We start from the raw sequence: 10,194 nt of genomic DNA, 5'->3' as shown, positions 1-10,194 counted from the left end.
CTAGAACAAAAACACATTTTAGAATATACTGTCTATGTAGGCTACTTACATATCTATAAACTATAAAAAGAGAGAGAGAGAGAGAGAGAGAGAGGAGAGAGAGAGAGAGAGAGAGAGAGAACTCTTTAGTTGGTGATTTTCGTGTCTTTACCATCAGAAGAAAAGATCATTCTTTCCTTCCTGGTCATTTTTTGGCCTAATTTCGTTTGAATTCTTCATCTTTTGTGTCAGTAGAGTAAATGACTTCTCGGATATTCGAGAAATAAAATCTGTTCTATGACAAACGAATGAAAGAAGGAAAATTACTTAATAGTTTCACTTATTAGACTTAATAAAAATATTTTAAACACAACAGCTAAGAGTTCTCGTATAAGTAAGCTCTTGCATGGTTTTGTTTATGTATGTACATGCTATCAACTGGGCCTCCACAATGCACTTGAAGAGTTGGAAGACCCTGGCGTACATGGCTGAGGGCTATGAAGCGCGAAGTAGATAATGCATGGAGAAGTATTGATTAACAAGCTCAAGATAGAGACGACTGGCGAAATCAAACCGAGGTCTTTTGCGTCAATAGGCGTAGGAGGAGATGATGATGATGATAATATCATGGTTAGGTCCATCTGTATTTGTTACATGAAGTTATTATAACTTTACTTTATGCTTTTTTTTTTTTTTTGTGTGTTTCCAGAAGTCTTGGTTGAATATTTGTTTAGCTCTGGAATAGCTTAGGGTTATCAACATATGATGATTTTCTACTATATTGCTTGTAAAAGGAATCTAATGCATCTTTTTAATTAGTAACTTTATATATATATATATATATATATATATATTCTTCTTCTGCTTCTTCTTCTTCTTCTTCTTTGTCTGCATCTTTTCCCACTTCTATGTGAGGTCGATGTTTCTGGCCAGCTCTCTCCATCTAGCAGTAATTTTATTCTGATAAATATTCACTGTCCATATTCGTTTTGGCTAATTTTTCATGGGCGGATGCCTTTCCTGCCGCCAACCCTCCCCCATTTACCCGGGCTTGGGACCGGCACCAAGTTGAGCTGGCTTGGCCCTCCCCCCCTCAGTGGCTGGGTTATATATATATATATATATATATATACGTATATATATACATATATAAATATATATATATGTGTGTGTTTGTGTGTGCATGGTATAGTGTATATATACAGTACATATAAATATATACTTATATTCATTTGTATGAGTTTGTACACTTGTATGTGTAGAACTCACTCACATACATACCATAGGTTTTATGCACACAAGAAGAGCTGTGCCCCCTCTGTGTATAGAACAGTAAATACCGCCTGTTTCTATAGTGACACAGCAGTATTCCAGGAGTGGTATTTCCTAAATAGTAAAGGGATGATCGATTTGGTAAGACGCGGAATGTAAGCGAGTTTATAAGTCGGCTCATTGGATACAAAATGGCGATGTTAGAAGCTCCTCATATTAGCTTGGGTTAAATTGTAAGTAATACCCCCCCCCCTCTCTCTCTCTCTCTCTCTCTCTTAAGAAGTCGAAATGATCTTGTGTGGGTCCTTAATATTATAATTAAAAATTCCGTTACTGGTAAGTGCCATAGCCTCTGTACCATGATCATCTATTGTCTTGGGTTAGAGTTCTCTTGCTTGAGGGTACACTAGGGCACACTATTCTATCTTATTTCTTTTCCTCTTGTTTTGTTAAAGTTTTTATAGTTTATATAGGAAATATTTATTAGAATGTTGTTACTGTTTTATTTTTCCTTGTTTCCTTTCCTCACAGGGCTATTTTCCCTGTTGGGGCCCGTGGGCTTATAGCATCCTGCTTTTCCAACTAGGGTTGTAGCTTAGCAAGTAATAATGATAAAAATAACAAGGAAAACCTGGTGTTTGCCAGACGGAGGTTCGAGTCCTGCTCAGACTCGTTAGTGCCTTTTGTGTCTGCAACCTTACCATCCTTTTGAGCTAAGAATAGGGGGGTTTAGGGAACGCCATAGGTCTATCTGCTGAATCATCAGTAGCCATTGTCTGGCCCTCCTTGATCATAGCTTAGGTGGAGAGGGGGCATGGGCGCTGATCATATGTGTATATGGTCAGTCTCAAGGGCCTTGTCCCTTGCCTCTGCCATTCAGGAGTGGCCTTTAAACCTTTAGATGATGATGATAATAATAATAATAATAATAATAATAATAATAATAATAATAATAATAATAATGAAATTAGATCATAATAGTTTTCATGCACATAATGATAATGTTGATAATTTTAACTTATTTAAAGCTGACGATATTATCTGTGTATGCTAGGCTTTAGAATATACATAAGATCTTCCAAATGGTAAACAGCTCTTCTAGGAGAAGGACGCTTCAAAATCAAACCATTGTTCTCTAGCCTTGGGTAATGCCGTAGCCTCTGTACCATGGTCTTCCAATGTCTTGGATTAGAGCTCTCTTGCTTGAGGCTACACTCGGGCACACTATTTTATCTTATTTCTCCCGTTATTTTGAAGTTTTTATCTTCTTGCTATTTTCAAGTTTTTATAGTTTATATATGAAAGATTTATTTTAATGGTATTATTATTCTTAAACTTCTCTTGTAGCTTTTCCTTATTTTCTTTCCTCACTGGGCTATTTTCTCTGTTGGAGTGCTTGGGGCTTATAGCATCCTGCTTTTCCAACTAAAAATACTAATAATACTAATAATGATAATAATAATAATGATGATGATGAGGATGATGATGATTATTATTGTTAATAATAATAATAATATTAATAATAATAATAATAATAATAATAATAGTAAGCTTTATCATATACACAAGATCTTCCCAATCTTTAAAATTACGTAACTGCGCTATCGTAAAGTTTAAAAAGACGATACAATTAAACACGGAACACGGACAAAACCGGTACCAGTCACCGAGTGACCCTTTGATGCCCCCCCCCCAAAAAAAAAAAGAAAAAAAAAAGATCTTTCTTTTCCTTCTTTGTGATGATCTGCCGAATCATGCTCAAACAAATGTCGCCATCTTGAATTCTTAAACCAATAGACAGGGAGTCTTCGTTTCGTCTCGTGTATATGGGACTTTTAAAAGTTCAAACTTGCGGGAAATGTTTTTTATGTTGAATAGACTGACATGAGTCTTTTTGTAGTTTATATTATGAAATATCTGTTTTGATGTTGTTAATGGTTTTAAAATGTTTTATTCAATTGTTCATTACTTCTCTTGTAGTTTATTTATTTGCTTATTTCCTTTCCTCACTGGACTATATTTCCCTGTTGGAGTTCTTGTTGCTTATAGCATCTTGCTTTTCCAAATAGGGTTGTAGCTTAGCTTATAATAATAATAATAATAATAATAATAATAATAATAATAATAATAATAATAATAATAATAATAATAATAATAATAATGAACCTAAGTCTTTTTATAGTTTAAATATGAAATTTGTTTCCGTTTTTAAAATATTTTATTAATTGTTAATTATTTCTCATATCGTTTATTTCCTTATTTCCTTTCCTCACTAGAATATTTTTCCCTGTTGGAACCCTTGGGCTTATAGCATGTTGCTTTTCCAAATAGGGTTATAGGTTAGCTAATAATAATAATAATAATAATAATAATAATAATAATAATAATTTCAATACATTTTGATTTTTAAGAACTTGAAAGCCAAGGGAGAGCAAGAGGGATGCCTTTGAATGTGTCCGTTTAGAGAGAGAGAGAGAGAGAGAGAGAGAGAGAGAGAGAGAGAGAGAGAGAGAGAGAGAGAGAGAGGAGAGAGAATTTTCTCAATATATCCGTTTACAGGATTCAATTCACAGTAATCTTTATCTGAAAAAACACGATCTTACTTCTTTATTCTTTCTAGGCATGAGAGAGAGAGAGAGAGAGAGAGAGAGAGAGAGAGAGAGAGAGAGAGAGAGAGAGAGAGAGAGAGAGAGACTGGGAAATTCCATTGTTGCCTATAAGATCCGTCTTTGGAGGGCAAATTCGTGTAGGTCATTGCATTTTATTTTACATTTCTTATTGGAAATGGTTTCCTGCATGACTACGAAACTTACTCAATGTGCGCACATAAAAAAAAGCATCATAATAGTTTGGAAACTTATCTTATTTCTTTAAAATTGCAAATCTAAACTGAAAAACAAAAAGAACTAGATTTCATTGGAAAATCTAAACTGAAAGATACAAAGAGAATGAGATTTCATTGGATACTCTAAAATGAAAGAAACAAGAACTACTGTAGATTTCATTGGAAGATCTAAACTGAAAGAGACAAAAAGAACTAGATTTCATTGGAAAATCTAAACTGAAAGATACAAAGAGAATGAGATTTCATTGGATAATCTAAAATGAAAGATACAAAAAGAATTAGATTTCACTGGAAAATCTAAACTGAAAGAAACAAAAAGAACTAGATTTCATTGGAAGATCTAAACTGAAAGAAACAAAAGCAACTGGATTTCATTGGAAAATCTAAACTGAAAGATACAAAAAGAACTAGATTTCATTGGAAAATCTAAACTGAAAGATACAGAGAATGAGATTTCATTGGATAATCTAAACTGAAAGATAAAAAGAACTAGATTTAATTGGAAAATCTAAACTGAAAGAAACAAAAGGAACTAAATTTAACTGGAAAATCTAAACTGAAAGAAACAAAGAGAACTAAATTTTATTGGATGATCACACGAAAGTTCCTGGAACATCTCCTGGCTGGAGTCTTCTGCAAGTGTGTCAAGACTGCTCAGGTTCTAAAGCATTAAGGACTGATCAAACAGGATGGGATAAGGCTCATTGTGTATATGGGGTCTTGTGTAACTTGAGCTATGGAGAAAAGGTACCAACAGAACAGGATGTGAAGGCGTATTGTTCTGTGACGAGCCGAGAGAAGGTTGTGACTCAAAGGCAGGATGAAAGCAACTGAGTAACTTTATTACAGAACACTCGCTTTTATATATAAAGACTCCAGGCAAAAAGGGCAGACAAAACATAACAGGCAATTTCATGTTCAAACCGACACCTCACCAGTTAACAGTTAACGGTGAGAAAAACAGGCATGTTATTTCAGGTCCTTGTCAGTGCGAGGGGAGAGTGAAGATACAAGCATAATATGTACACACAATGAAATGTCGTTACTATGTACGATCGTGTGACACACGGTTGGTACAGTTCATTTCAAGATTGCTTCCCTCATCAAGGTTCATGTGCATATATTTGTGGGTGTATTTCTCAGTTCACCTCTCTCTGGATATAGAGGTGTAAAAACCGTTTTCTGTCAAGTTTTATTCCTTTATATGTTGTAGCTTGGCCATGGCATCAGCCACCCGTTAAGATACCACCGATAGAGAGTTATTTGGTCCTTTGACCAGACAGTACTATTTTGGATCCCTCTCTCTGGTTACGGCTCATTTGCCGACACATACACAGAATAGTCTGGCCTATTCTTTACACATACTCCTCTTTCTTTATACACTTGACAACACTGAGATTACTAAACAATTCTTCTTCACCCAAGGGGTTAACTACTGTACTGTAATTTTTCAGTGGCTACTTTCCTCTTGGTAAGGGTAGAAGGGACTCTCTAGCTATGGTAAGCAGCTCTTCTAGGAAAAGGACACACCAGAATCAGACCATTGTTCTCTAGTCTTGGGTAGTACCATGGCCTCTGTACCATGGCCTTCCAGTGTCTTGGGTTAGAGATCTCTTGCTTGAGGGTACACTCGGGCACACTATTCTATCTAATTTCTCTTTTGTTAAAAAAATTCATATTTTATATAGGAAATATTTATTTTAATGTTACTGTTCTTGAAATATTTTATTTTTCCTTGTTTCCTTTCCTCACTGGGCTATTTTTCCTGCTGGGACCCCTGGGCTTATGGCATCCTGCTTTTCCAACTAGGGTTGTAGCTTAACAAGCAATAATAATAATAATAATAATAATAATATGTTAAGAAAAGCATTGATTAGAATACTCTAATGTCTAAAAAGTACGAGTGAGTGGGAAATGGATAGAGATCATCGGCGCTGTTTAAGTCGAAGGGTTGATGTACTTTTGATGAGGATCCGTGTTGTTGTGTGGATGGGATAATGCATGAATGAGGCGGTGATCATTGCTTGCGGTTTAAGTGGAGTCACCTTTTTTCTTCAAATGGCTTAATGCATACAGAAAACCGCCGCAGATTATTATTATTATTATTATTATTATTATTATTATTATTATTATTATTATTATTATTATTATTATTATTATTATTAGCTAAACTACAAGCATTGTCCTACACTCTCTAGGGAATTGTCCAACTACAGTCTCTAAGGCATTGCCCTACTAAAGTCTCTATGGTATTGTCCTACTACAGTCTCTAGGGCATTGCCCTACTACACTTTATAGGGCACTGTCCAACTACAGTCTCTAGAGCATTGTCCTACTACACCCTTTAAGGCATTGTCCAACTACAGTCTCTATGGTATTGTCCTACTACAGTCTCTAGGGCATTGTCCTACTACAGTCTCTAAGGCATTGCCCTACTACAGTCTCTAGGGCACTGTCCTACTACAGTCTCTAAGGCATTGCCCTACTACAGTGTCTAAGGTATTTTCTTACTACAGTCTCTAGGGCATTGTCCTTCTACACTCTATAGGGGATTTTCCTACTACACTCTTTAGGGCATTGTCCTACTACAGTCTCTAGGTTATTGTCCTACTACACTCTCTAGGGCATTGTCCTACTACAGTCTCTAGGTTATTGTCCTACTACACTCTCTAGGGCATTGTCCTTCTACACTCTCTAGGGCATTGTCTTACTACAGTCTCTACAGCATTGTCCTTCTACACTCTCTAGGGCATTGTCTTACTACAGTCTCTACAGCATTGTCCTTCTACACTCTCTAGGGCATTGTCTTACTACAGTCTCTACAGCATTGTCCTTCTACACTCTCTAGGGCATTGTCTTACTACAGTCTCTACAACATTGTCCTTCTACACTCTCTAGGGCATTGTCCAGCTACAGTTTCTAGAGCATTGTCCTACTACACTCATTAGGGCATTGTCCATCTACAGTCTCCAAGGCATTGTCCTACAACAATCTCTATGGTATTGTCCTACTACAGTCTCTAGGGCATTGTCCTACTACACTCTCTAGAGCATTGTCCTACTACAGTCCCAAGGGCAGTGTCACTGTCCCTTGCCTCTGCCATTCATGAGTTGACTCTAAACCTTTACAAAAAAGCCTGACTCAATTTTGAGCTAAAAGAATTTCCAGCACATAGGAAGTATATCAAACACTCTCTCAACATTTGCACCGGCATTTTGCTCGAGTGCAGCCCGTTGGGGGAATTCCTTGCCCAGTCACTCAGTATTTGTTTGATCGTATTCAGCGTCCTTACTTCATCAAAGGAAGTGAAAGATCATTTACTATGAATAGTGTCGAGTAATGTTTTAAGGGACTGGATTCAACGAGGTTGTTCTTTCTTCCTTTATGTCAAATAGAAACAGTAAATTTCTGGTTTCGATTTGTAAATTTGAGCAATGTATTAAGAGCCATTTAGAGAAGTGGTGAGTCTGTATTATTATTATTATTATTATTATTATTATTATTATTATTATTATTATTATTATTATTATTATTATTATTATCATTACTAACCCTAGTTGGAAAAGCATGATGCCAGAACCCAAGGGCTCCAACAGGGAAAAATAGGAGGAAAGCAACAGTTGTAGCATGAAGTAAAAAGTTAAAATATGTCTTGACTGCAAGATGGAAAAAAGTAATGGTGAAAGTATTTTGGATGTTCTTTCATATTTATATTACAAAACAGTAACATCACATCGTTTACTCTATTCATAAATCAATTAAATCCGGATACTGAATAAAAATCCGGAACAAAGACTATGATAAATTGAAAACATTGCAACAATTCTTGGGTTGTGGTTCGAGTTCGCTCAAATTCGTTAGTTTCTTTCGTTGCTGCTAACTCACCATCCTTGTGAGCTAAGGATGGGGCGTTTGTGGGAGCCTATAGGTCTATCGGCTGAGTCATCAGCAGCCATTGCCTGGACCTCCTTCGTCCTAGCTTGCTTGGAGAGGGGACTTCGGTGATGATCATATGTAAGGTCAGTCTATATGGCATTGTCCTTCTTGATAGGGCAATGTCACTATTCCTTGCCCCTGCCATTCATGAGCGGCCTTTAAACATATAGACACGAGATGAGATTGTTCATTTTTTAAAGTGGAATTGCTCTTCGTGGAAAACCCGAGGGACTCTTAGCAAAGTTCGCTTTCCAATTACCTTCTCGATGTTTACCTCTCCAATGTCAATAGAAACAGGCTTTCATGGTCAGGTAACACGGATTTTACTCACTGGAACGTCGTGACGAGAGAGAGAGAGAGAGAGAGAGAGAGAGAGAGAGAGAGAGAGAGAGAGAGAGAGAGTGTTACAAGCAGTTACAAGGATTTTGGTAGACACGATCAAAAGAACTCTCTAAAGAGAGTTTTTATGATCTTGTCTAACTTATTCCTGAACTCGTTTACCGTGTTACTGTTTACTACATCCGCTGGAAGAGAGAGAGAGAGAGAGAGAGAGAGAGAGAGAGAGAGAGAGATTACAAGTAGTTACAAGGATTTTGCATGTCAAAGACTTTTTAGTCCATCCATTGAGACTCCATTTGCGCTTTGGTAGAGCGATTTAGTTTAAGTATTTTGAGAGTTATGATCTTGTCTAAGAGAGAGAGAGAGAGAGAGAGAGAGAGAGAGAGAGAGGAGAGAGAGAGAGAGAGAGAGAGTTCAGCTTAGCGCATGGTTCTTTTAAGGAAGAAAAATTGTACAATCTTCGTCCTTCCATTTATCGAATAGTTAGTCATCACAGACCGGAAGTGAAATGAATTTAGAGGTTATTCATACAGATTTGAAGTGGTTACTGGGATTCTGTCTGTCTGTATAGATTGCCTTACCTTGTGTAAGACACGGGCTCTTGCCGTTGGGCAGCCCGTAAAACTGGGATTCGTGAAAGTTGTGCAAACATTTCACATGTCTGAAAGCTTTAAATAATTAAGGAGTAATTATGTTGAGGGGTAAAGAAACACAGATGGTTATAACCTTACAACTCATATTATTATTATTATTATTATTATTATTATTATTATTATTATTATTATTATTATTATTATTGGATCTTTTCGGTTTGAGTGCCTATCGAATTTAAATGTTTTTTTTATTCCAAAGTATGTATTTTGATGTGGAAAACCCTAAAATGATAACCATTTTGTGGAGAAATTATTTATTAACACTTAAATTGGCTTATATCAATCAATATCTTACTGAAATGCTGCGATTTCTCTGTGCGCTTTCTTGATTTTCAGGGCACTACTGAACCTAAGAAAACCCACCTAACCTAGCATAGGGGCCCTGTATCCCTACCTAGGCCTAACCCTTATTATTATGTAGTAGGCCAGGGCACGAGCTACCCGTTGAGATACTACGGTATTATTATTATTATTATTATTATTGCTATTATTATGATGATCTGGTAGTAGGTTGGCCACCCGTTGAGATACTACCGCTACAGAGTTATGGGGTCCTGTGACTGGCCAGACAGTACTACATTGGATTCTTCTTTCTGGTTACGGTTCACTTTCCCCTTGTCTTTACCTATTCTCCTCTGTCCTCATACACCTGACAACAATGAGATTACCAAACAATTCTTCACTCAAATGGTTACTGCTCTAGCATTGTTCAGTGGCCACTTTCCTCTTGGTATGGGTATAAGAGACTCTTTAGCTATGGTAAGCAGCTCTTCTAGGAGAAGGACACTCCAAAATCAAACCAGTGTTCTCTGGTCTTGGATAGTTCCATAGTCTCTGTACCATGGTCTTTCACTGTCTTAGGGTAGAGTGTTCTTGCTTTAGGTTACACTCGGGCATGCTATTCTATCTTATTTATCTTCCTCCTGTTTTGTTAAGGTTTTTATAGTTAATATAGGAAATAATTGTTTAAATGTTGTTACCTTTGTTAAAATATTTTAATTCTTAATCACTTTTCTTGTAGTTTCCTTATTTCCTTTCCTCACTGGGCAATTTTCCCTGTTGGAGCCCTAGGGCTTATAGCATCCTGCCTTTCCAACTAGGGGTTATAGCTTAGCAAGTAATAATAATGATAATAATAATAATATTCAATGTTTCCCTTCTGAAAATTAG

This window comes from Palaemon carinicauda, chromosome 16 (genome assembly GCF_036898095.1).
Source record: "Palaemon carinicauda isolate YSFRI2023 chromosome 16, ASM3689809v2, whole genome shotgun sequence".
Taxonomy (NCBI): domain Eukaryota; kingdom Metazoa; phylum Arthropoda; class Malacostraca; order Decapoda; family Palaemonidae; genus Palaemon; species Palaemon carinicauda.
Note: the sequence above shows the minus strand (reverse complement) of the source record.